This window comes from Hydra vulgaris, chromosome 08, assembly GCF_038396675.1.
Source record: "Hydra vulgaris chromosome 08, alternate assembly HydraT2T_AEP".
Classification (NCBI taxonomy): domain Eukaryota; kingdom Metazoa; phylum Cnidaria; class Hydrozoa; order Anthoathecata; family Hydridae; genus Hydra; species Hydra vulgaris.
This window is the reverse complement of record NC_088927.1, coordinates 8,572,411-8,582,812: the sequence shown is the minus strand read 5'-3', so window position 1 is coordinate 8,582,812 and position 10,402 is coordinate 8,572,411.

The following is a 10,402-nucleotide window of genomic DNA, read 5'->3' as shown; positions in this document are numbered from 1 at the left end:
GGTTGAATGTAGTTTCCCCGTGTCAGAATCAGACATGATGTTGTGCTCAAGTTTTAAATTTGGTAATGGGTGACGTTACTAAAAAAGTGGTTGAAGTTGTAACCTTATTTGACATTTTTTACACATGTGCAGTATTTTACGGGAATCATATTTACGCTTTAATGTTTTTAATTTTTTTAATTTTATTTCAATACATATAAATATAAGTAGATACACGATTTGCTAAATAGGTAATATATAGTCGCTCACGTGTTGATAAATAAGCCTATTTCTGTTGTTATTGTTGTTGTTGTTGTTTTTGTTGTTTTTGAGTTACTTAGAGTTTTTAGAGTTATTAGAGTTTACATTGGTTTCGGAACAAAGTTAATTTTATACATAGTTTTAAATGTTTTGGGTTTAATAAAAATTCATAAAGTTGTTAGTAATTAAAATGAGATCTTTTAATAACGTTTTCAGAATATTTAAGTTATTCGATTTTTCCAGTTGAGTATTTTTGGATATTAATTTGTTATATAGACAAGGACCACGGTACGAAATGGAAAAGCGCGAGAGATTAGTTTTTTTAAAAGATACGTTGAAGTTTCCCATTCTTCTGGTATGGCATCTATTTTTGCTATTTTGAAAGAAATTCTTTAAAAAGTGAGAAAGAACAAGTCCAAGTTTATATTTGAGCTTAAATAAAAAATTTTGGATTATATTGATTTGATATACATTTAATGTTTTTCAGTGGCTCAGCATGCGAGAGTCTATCTTTATTAAAAATTATTCTTGCAGCATGTTTTTGTTTTCGATATGGCGTGGTTAGTTTGGATTTATGAGTACTCGCCCATGCAACACTAGCGTATATTTAGTAGCTTTGTATGAAAGAGAAGTATAGGAACTTTAAATTATCAGAAGACAGTATAGAACTAGCTTAGTAAAGGATACCAATGTTTTTTGATATTTTGGTATTTAATATATCTTTATGTGATTTCCATGAGATGTTTTCATTAATAAGTATCCCTAGAAATTTAGTTGCTTGGGTTCTCTCTATTTCTATATTTAGCGAAGGTAAATCAGGAGGTATTTTTATAAGATTAGAAAGAATAAGAATGTGTTTGGTTTTTTTCTGTGTTTAGCGATAATTTGTTAGATTTTAACCAACTGTTTATTTTTTCAAGTTTAGTATTTGTGGTTTCATAAAGTTCTGTAATTGATGAGGATGCATAAAATAAATTAGTGTCGTCTGCCAACATTATGACATCCAATTTACTTGAGGCTTAAGGAAGATCGCTTATGTATATTAAAAAAAAGAGGTGCAAGAATGGAAATGTATATTAAAAACAAAAGAAGTGCAATATTCGGAAATTTCTTCATCAAAACCTCCGATCAAGAAATACAAGTTATTGATTTTCGTACATTGACTTGTTGCAAACATTTCATGATAATTCTACATCAATCAAGTTCCAAATGACGTCCGTTTCAGAGCGAAAGCTCTTTTAGATTCCTTAACAGGTTTTAAATTTATTGTTACGGCACAATTGTTTTTGAAAACTGTTTAAGCACGCTGCACCATTATCTGAATATTTGCAAACAACTGGAATGGCCAGTGGTGTACCCTCCGGTTTTATCCAAGTCGCTCTGCGGGAGACTAAAACAGTTTTTATTTCTCATTTGAGTCGTCCGCAATGATAATCAGTAGTCCGGTGTAAAAGTTTTTCACGTAACAGAATTTCCACGTGCATCCTTAATTGCGTTCTAATAATAACTTTTTACGTGTGTTTTAATCTTTTTTATTTTGTTATTTTTAATTGACAAAGTTTAAACATTTATTTTATTAATGAAAAATAAAAGATTCAGTGTTAATAATAATTAAACTGCCCATTCGCGTGATTCAAAATGGACTATAAGGTTTAAAAAATGATTCAACAGCATTTGGAAATAAATAAAAATGTAATTTTAAATAGGGTTCATTATCGAAATTGCAAATTTCGAAAATTTTCGATTAAAACGGTATCGAAATACTTCTTTTTTTTCGAAATCTATAAAAACTTATGAAAATAATCGAACTAGCCAAATTAATTTCAGAAATAAAAAAGGAATTTCGAAATGTAATATTAACTTCGAAAAAAAAAGTATATTTCGAAAACTGAAACTAATTTCGAAAGAAAAATTAGAATTTCGAAATGTGAAATTAACTTCGAAAAAAAAAAGTGGATTTTGAAAAGTGAAATTAATTTCGAAAGAAAAAAAAGAATTTCGAAATGTGAAATTTATTTCGAAAAAAAAAAAAGAATTTCGAAAAGTGAGCTTAATTTCGAAAGAAAAATAATAATTTCGAAATGTGCAATTAATTTCGAAAAAAACCAAACAATATTTGATAACCTAAATTAATTTCGAAAATAAAATTAGATTTCGAAAAGTTTATTTACTTTCAGAAAGAAAAAAAAAAGAATTTTGGAAAGTTAAATTTATTCTAAAAAGTAATTTTAATACATTATATTTTATATGCATAATAATATTTAAATATCTGGGCGCCTAAATAATTTACCACAGGGTGTTTCAGCAGGTAGACCTTTTATTATATATATATATATATATATATATATATATATATATATATATATATATATATATATATATATATATATATATATATATATATATATATATATATATATATATATATATATATATATATATATATATATATATATATATATATATATATATATATATATATATATATATATATATATATATAAATATATATATATATGTAAATATATAAATATATATATATATATGTAAATATATATAAATATATATATATATATATACATATATACATATATATATATATGTTATATATAGAGATATATGTATATATAGCAAAATAATACCATTTTGGTAAATTTAATTTTGGTGGCAGTATGCTTAGTATGTAATGAATATGTTGTAGTATGCAAAGAATATAATTTAAAGAGGCACCATGATTCAAAAAATCTAAAAAACTTAACCAGTTTCTTGACGAATTAGGGAAAAAAACAAAAAACAGATGTATAATTAGTTTGTTGGACAACAAGATTTGTTAAAAAGAGGCACTATCTTAACAATAAATGCTACTGTTGCAAGCTATGAAATTAGTCTCTTTAGTTACAAATTCTAAACCATTCAGTGACGGGAAAAGATTACTTAAATTTAAAATTATTCACACCCCTTCCCTCCTCAATGCATTTTTTGTGCATTTAGGTGGAAAAATTTACCCTTTTAAATAAGCCGGCAAATGTAGACCTTTAAGACCAGTGAGTCGTCGAATTTCATAAAACAAGGACCTTTTTTTTACTTAGCAAAAATTTTTATTGCACCCCACCACGTGACACCTACAGCACCAGCCCTGGTGGTAGCTCAATGATTGAACACTGTTGTTTTTTCCAGACAGGAAAAGAAAATAAAGACTGGAAAGAAAACAACTTGTCATTAATTAAGCTGTTTGTAAAAAATCTCATCAGATAAACAAAAAAAGAATACAAGTGTTTTAAGTTATTAAGAATCATAAGTGAAAACAAATTTCAGTTTAATTCGAACTCTTTTAACATTATTTGATAAAGAAATGTTTTTCATTATTTAATTTCTTTAATAAAAACTAACTGCTTCAATAAGCTCGGCGCCAGCCGTTTCCGTGGTTCCGTATCAATTAAACCGGTTGAACTAAATGAGCATTCTGATGGTACCGATGTCGCTGGAACTGAAAATGTTACCCGTGCAATTTGTGTCAAAACCGGAAACAATTTTTGATTAGCTTGGAAAAATTTGATGGCACTATTTTCGTAGCTCTGAAAGTATTGCAGACTGTAATCGTTTATTTCTTTTTCAAGTTTATCATTGTTTTCAATTAAATGACAACATGATTTATCTGTTACAAGTTCAATTAAATTGATTGGTTTTCGTCTTTTGTTGTTAACGAAAGTAGTAGTAGTTGCAAACGGTGGCGTTGACGATTGCTAAAATGTTTTTATGGTATTTTATGGTGTTATTTAAACAATTTGATTTAAATGTTATATCAATTTCTTCGGATTCTTTTAGATGCATTTCATAAAATGTTTTTATAAACATTTTTGCCTTTGTAATGCATTCATATCTATCGATATCATTTTTGATAAACTTAAATTTACTAAATTTGAAATCAAGAAAAGTAGCTGCTTAGAAAAAATCATTAGCAAAAATGTATTTAAAACGCCCTTTTAGAGACCTTAATAATTCCTTTTGAAAAATCTTAACTAGTTCTGTAAAAATGGGTTGCGATTCAAGTATTCAATTTAGTAGAGAATACAATGTTGGAAACAGAAATGTTACTGTAACATATTTCTTTCCACTAAAAAGTTTTGTTAGCTCTTTAATTGGGTGTAACAAATCACATAAACCCTCCAGTACCTTAAATTCATTTGCAGTGGGAAGATAGTTTTTTATATTTTGGTATTCGATGCTTATCATATCCAACGCAGTTTTATTAGTTAATATAGATTCAACCATATCGAATTGGCTATTTCAGCGAATATCTATATCCTGTACTAACTTTATTTTAGTTTCATATCGAAATGTTTCTTGAACTTCTCTTAACTTTTTTTGTAACATCTCCGAATGCTTAAATGAACCAACAATGTGCCTACAGGATGAAATTACCTTGGCAATTTCCAATTTGCCTTCGTTAATTTTTCTATTTCTTTAACTTCACTTTCTGTAATTTCTTTATTAATTAATTTTCCATTACCGTCGTAATCCTTTACTTTGTAACACTTTGAACCATTTTTTAATTTTTTTATTTTTATATCTCTCGTGTTTAAAAGATCGTTAACCACAAGATTCAAACGATGACCAGCACATGGAATCTTAAGAACATTATCATCAAATTTATTTACTACAGAGAAAATGTTTGCACCTGAGTTAGTAACTAGTGCGAAAATCTTATTACTGATTGACCATTCACTGAAGATTTCGTTTAACGTATTAAATAAATATTCAGCTGTTTTCATTTGAGACATAAACCTAAGATCCAGGTTTCGGTCAACCAGAATCATATTTGTGTCAATAAAATGACAAGTCACACCTAGGTTGCTGTTTTTACTCAATGATGACCAAACATCACAAGTAATTGCAATGAAATGACATCCCTTCAATTCTAGCATTAAAATTGATCTTAGATTGTCCGTAATTGATGGAATTAATTTTTTGCTCACCTTAAATATGCATGGCATTTTGTAACTTTTGTTTAACTCACTAACTAAATATACAAAATCTGGATGACGTACTATCGAAATCGGCTGGTCAGTACCAAAGTTCATCAATAACTTGTTTAATATTTTATGACTAGTCTCTTCAAAACTATTTTCATTACCGCTCTCAATATCGGATATATCGTCATCGTTGAGTAAAATTGTTGATTTTTTAGATATTTTTGAATTAATGCAATGATCAATTGATAAATGGGATTGCATTGAACTGGTCGAACTGTTGTAAGGTAGAATCTTATAACATTTGCTGCATTTGTTTGATTTTTTTGGTCTTTTTCAAAATATGTCCAAACGAAGCTTCGTTTTCTTATTCCTTTCTTTATAACGGATTTATTTGTTTTTGACATGTTTATTCAAATTAAAAAGCAAGTAGTTTTTTTACTTGTACGCATACAACAAATATTAATAAATTAGTATCTTATGTTATTAGTAAATGTGTAACACATGTTACTTCACTTAGGTTACCGAGCGATTAAGGAGATTCTTATAACTTTAGTTACATTTTAGAGTTATGTAACAAAAAGATTGCTAAGGTATAAATATAATTGTTTGAAATCGTTGTAAATCTCATCTCAATCTCAAACCACTAGAGAGTAATTAGCCGTTTACGTTGCAACAATGATTTCTTATACTTGCGTTAGAGGCCCTTAGGGAATTGTACATTACAACATTTAAACGTCATAATTATATCATTTAGGAAAAGCGCACGAACTTTTATGTAAATTCTAAATCTAAGGTTTAAACTTACGTTATGCATATTTAAAATTAAAAAGTGTTTAAACTAGTGTTGCTATCGACTTCGACTAAGTCGAAAATCGACTAAAAGTCTACTAGTCGAAATTAGTCAACTTTGAAAAATCTAATAGTGGATCTAATAGACTTTGGATTATCTACTAATCGACTAAAAGTCGATTTAGCCGAATAATAGTACTTATACATGCATTTCTAATATCTTTTTATTTGATTAAACATAAATCTTTTTAATTTTATTTTGTTTTTCAAAAGCAAATATGACTGTTGAATAGAATGTAGTTTTTTCAGAGCTGGAATATAATATTTGCCCCCCTTCCTTTCCTATAAAATTAAAAAATTAAAATATAGTATCTCCCTCCATCCCAACGACCTCTCTCCTAATCCAGCAGGACTAAGTTTTTTGTTTACTCTGTTGAAGTTCTATTAAGGGTTTGAGGATTTCAGCAACTTCCAAAAAAATTACTTTTAGTTACCGGTACCGGTATCTGCGGTCACTTGAGAACAACTTATTACTCAAGACTAACTTATAATACACTGAAAGTAGCATCAAAACGTCTTCCGGTAATTATGTATGGTAACTAGAATTAAATTCCGCCTATTTTTATAAATAATAAATAATCAAAATTACAAATTTCTTTTTTCGATATCCCTATTAATTTAAATCCAAAATATTGTTAGTTAGCTTCTGTATTTCTGGGCTTACGACTGATCATTTAACGAGGGCTCGCCAAGAAAGGTTTTTCCGCATGCTTTTTGGTATTTGCCTTTTTATAGTCCAAAGATTTTTCCTGATTTATTATTATAATAATGCCCTGCATTATTAAGCAACTTCATAACATACGACAAGAATTATTATATTAAAAAACTTTATAGTTATGTGTTGTTTTTTGTGTTTTTTTTGTTTTTTTTTAGCAGTCTTTGCATGTGATTATTAAGAAGATTTTCATACAATATCGACCCGATATACAGTGCCGATTCGTTCTGTTCTTTAACTAGGGCTCTAAAGATAATTAAATTATGAGACCCTTCATATCTAAATAGTTTATTTTAAAACTTATATTTACTTTTATTTTATTATTTTAGACATATTTGTTTTATATATATCAAGAAATCAAAAGGACTTTTTCACAATATTAAATCATTTGGACCTAGCAAAATTTATCCTGCGTGGCGTTCATATTGTTTTGTTTCATTGATATTTAAGTTGTATAATTTAAAAATATACAAAACAGACGTAAATTACTTGATTTTTTATTAAGTTTGGTAAAAGTATATAACGCGCCATAGTGTACTCATTGTTAAACTACTTTAAATGCATTTTAAAGTTTTCTTTAGAATAATCGCAGGGAATAAAATTTTCATGGATCAAAATAGGGTTTTATTAACACACTTTTGTAAGTAACAAACTTTCTGGTCGTCCTGCCAGACTACTGACAAGCATTTTTTTAAAAAATTTAGTCGCCCTTGAAGAAAGCAAATTGCCCCGTGCCACCGGACGACCATGAGGGTACACCCCTGAACGGATATATTACGAGCCTATTAGATAGTTCAAGACATTATCAACGAATTAGGCAAAGTAGATAAAAATTTTGATTCCAATTTTCAAGCAGCTACAAATTTCTTAGAACTTGCAAATTGTGAGCTAGTGAAAAAGGAATCTTAACATTGAAGTTCATCCTGGGTTGAAAGAGTAAAATGTTAGAGCCAACCAAGTACTTGAAAGTGCAAAAGATAAATTTTGTGATAATGTTTACAACATGGTAATGGATCGAGTAATCAGTAGTTTAAAACAGAGATTCTCTGAGCATGGTAGTCTATATGCTGATTCATTTTGTTTAGATCCAAGTAATTTTGCATAAGTTTTGAAAAAATACTTAGTTTTGCATTTCTGCTCCTCATTACGTTGCTCAGAAAATTTAATGCTAGTGTAACAAAAGACCAGCTTCAAACTGAGTTATTGAACTTTGCAAGGAAATAGGAAACTTTCAAAACAACTCTAGAAGATAAATATAATTTGCTATTTGACACGGAAGTATCTGACTCTATCTTCCGACAACATCTGACAATCTATGTCTGTAGAACTTGAAACTGTCTTTACACTCCCGGCAGCAGAAAACAGCGACAGCCACAGAAATAATCAAATTTTGCAAAAAATCTATTTTATGTTGTTACTTTGTTCTCTAGAAGTTTAATTTGCATTGTCTTGCGTATTCAGGATTGTTTCTGGCTTAAAAACTTGCATTGACATTATCCTCATAAGAAGTTGCTTGTGAAAGGTCATTCTCCAAATTGAAATATATTTTAAACATTTTAATAAATTTGATGAGCTAGTCAAGTTTACAATCGTTCATGATGGTATCTTGTGAAAATCCCCTCCTTTCAGGAATTTTTTTTTTTGTCGTTTAATAAAATTTACATTAAGAAAGATTGTACATATATAATAAATGGCCCTAGCAAGAAAAAGACGCATATTGTTGTATCGCCGAAACCCGTTTACATCGTCGCCTTCAGTTTATGAAACAAATTAAAAATTAAAAGTCAAAAATTTACAGGTTGAAAATTATATAATAAAACACAATATATTACAAATATTAAATCGCATTATTAGATATATATTTTTTCTTTTAGCTATTTATTTTTCATTTTAATAAGAAGAAATTAAGAAACAAATCAAAATAAAAATAATTGAGTAAGGATGACTTTTTTCAGTTTAATTAATTTAGGTACTTATTAAAAAAAAAATTTTAAAGATCGAGGTTATTTTCTAATAGAAATCGTTTAGATTTCCTTTGGAATTGTTCTGGGAAAAAGTTTAGAAGAGTTTTACTTTTAATTATATTTTTTAAAAAACTTTTTCATATAAATGGTCCACCGTATTGAATTTGAAATGAACTGAGTTTTAAATAAGATCTTGGAACAACAAATTTATAAGTTGAAAACTTTGTGGGGTATTTATAAGTAATTTCGGTGAAGTAAGAGTGAAATAGGAGATAAATCTCTAAAGTAACAGTACATAATAGCAAATTTTATACCTTATTATGATTCAATAATCTTTTTTTTACCTGAATATTTTAAGTAGATTTAAAATTATAAAAACTAAGAACCCTCAATTGGGATCATGGGTGCATACCAGTATGCTCCCATGATCCTACCTATATGCACCCTTGATCCTATGTGTGTATACATGTTCTGAGATCAAACTTATACCATAAATGTGTAAGAATTATTTTTAAGTCGTCAAAAGTATGTCTATAATAAATACCAATAAAGTTATTATTAATTTTACAACAAATTTATCTTTCTTAAAAGAAAAAATCAATAAAAAAAATGTTATTTTTTACTGAGACTCAACGTTTTTTTTGCCATTACTTTCAAGATCAAGTTTCTTTTCCTTGTCATGAAGATCTTATTTTGTGTTTCATATTTTTTCTTTTTTGACTGAGACTTTTTTTTCATTTCCTGAAGCCTATTTAGTTCATTTCGAGCAGGGGTGTCTGTGAGTATTCGGGTACGCTGACGCTTACGTCCTTTAATGAACTTCCTTGATCCAGCTTTCAGAAATGGCCTAATTTTTTCTAGACTTGCTTGATGAGAGATATTAATAGAAACACTGTATAGTTGACTCACAGGGTCAGATATAGGCTGAATTGGCAATACACTACAAGCTGGCCCTGATGACAGACTTGACATCAATGATTGATTAAAAGCTGGGGCATGAACAATAGCAGAAACTGGATCAATAACACCTGGAAATGGGTTAGCAGTAATAGGTTCTGGACGATCTGTTACATATGAAGCCAAAAACTCATTATCAGAAAATACGTTAGGATTAAAGGGTTCAATTCCTGCCACTGCAAATCCTGCAAAAATGTTAGACAAAGTAAAAGCTTGTGCATAAGCTTTCTTTACAACTGCAGCTATATCATATATGGTCATCGGTCTTGGATTAGATACAACTCAATCATCACAGACTGTATTTTTATAACGTTTCAAAGGCCCACAAACTGACCGATCTAATGGCTGCAGCTTGTGACTACAATGTGGTGGAAAGGACAGCATAGTTATGCCATTTTATTTAGCTAAATCTAAACACACAATTAAAACATGGCTCTCATGGTTGTCAAGAAGTAAAAGCACTGAATTAGCTGGTGAACATTTCACATTTTGAATAAAATATTTCATCCACTCGAAAAACATTGCACAATTCACCCAGCCAGATGGGTTTGCAACCCCAACACATCCAGGTGGACCACCATTTAACATACTTCCTTTGAAATGAACTCTTGGAAAAATAAAAAATGGAGGGATTGAGTTTCCTATTGCATTAACTGCACAACAAACTGTTACTAATGTCCCTCTTTCTGCTGAAGTTATCCTTC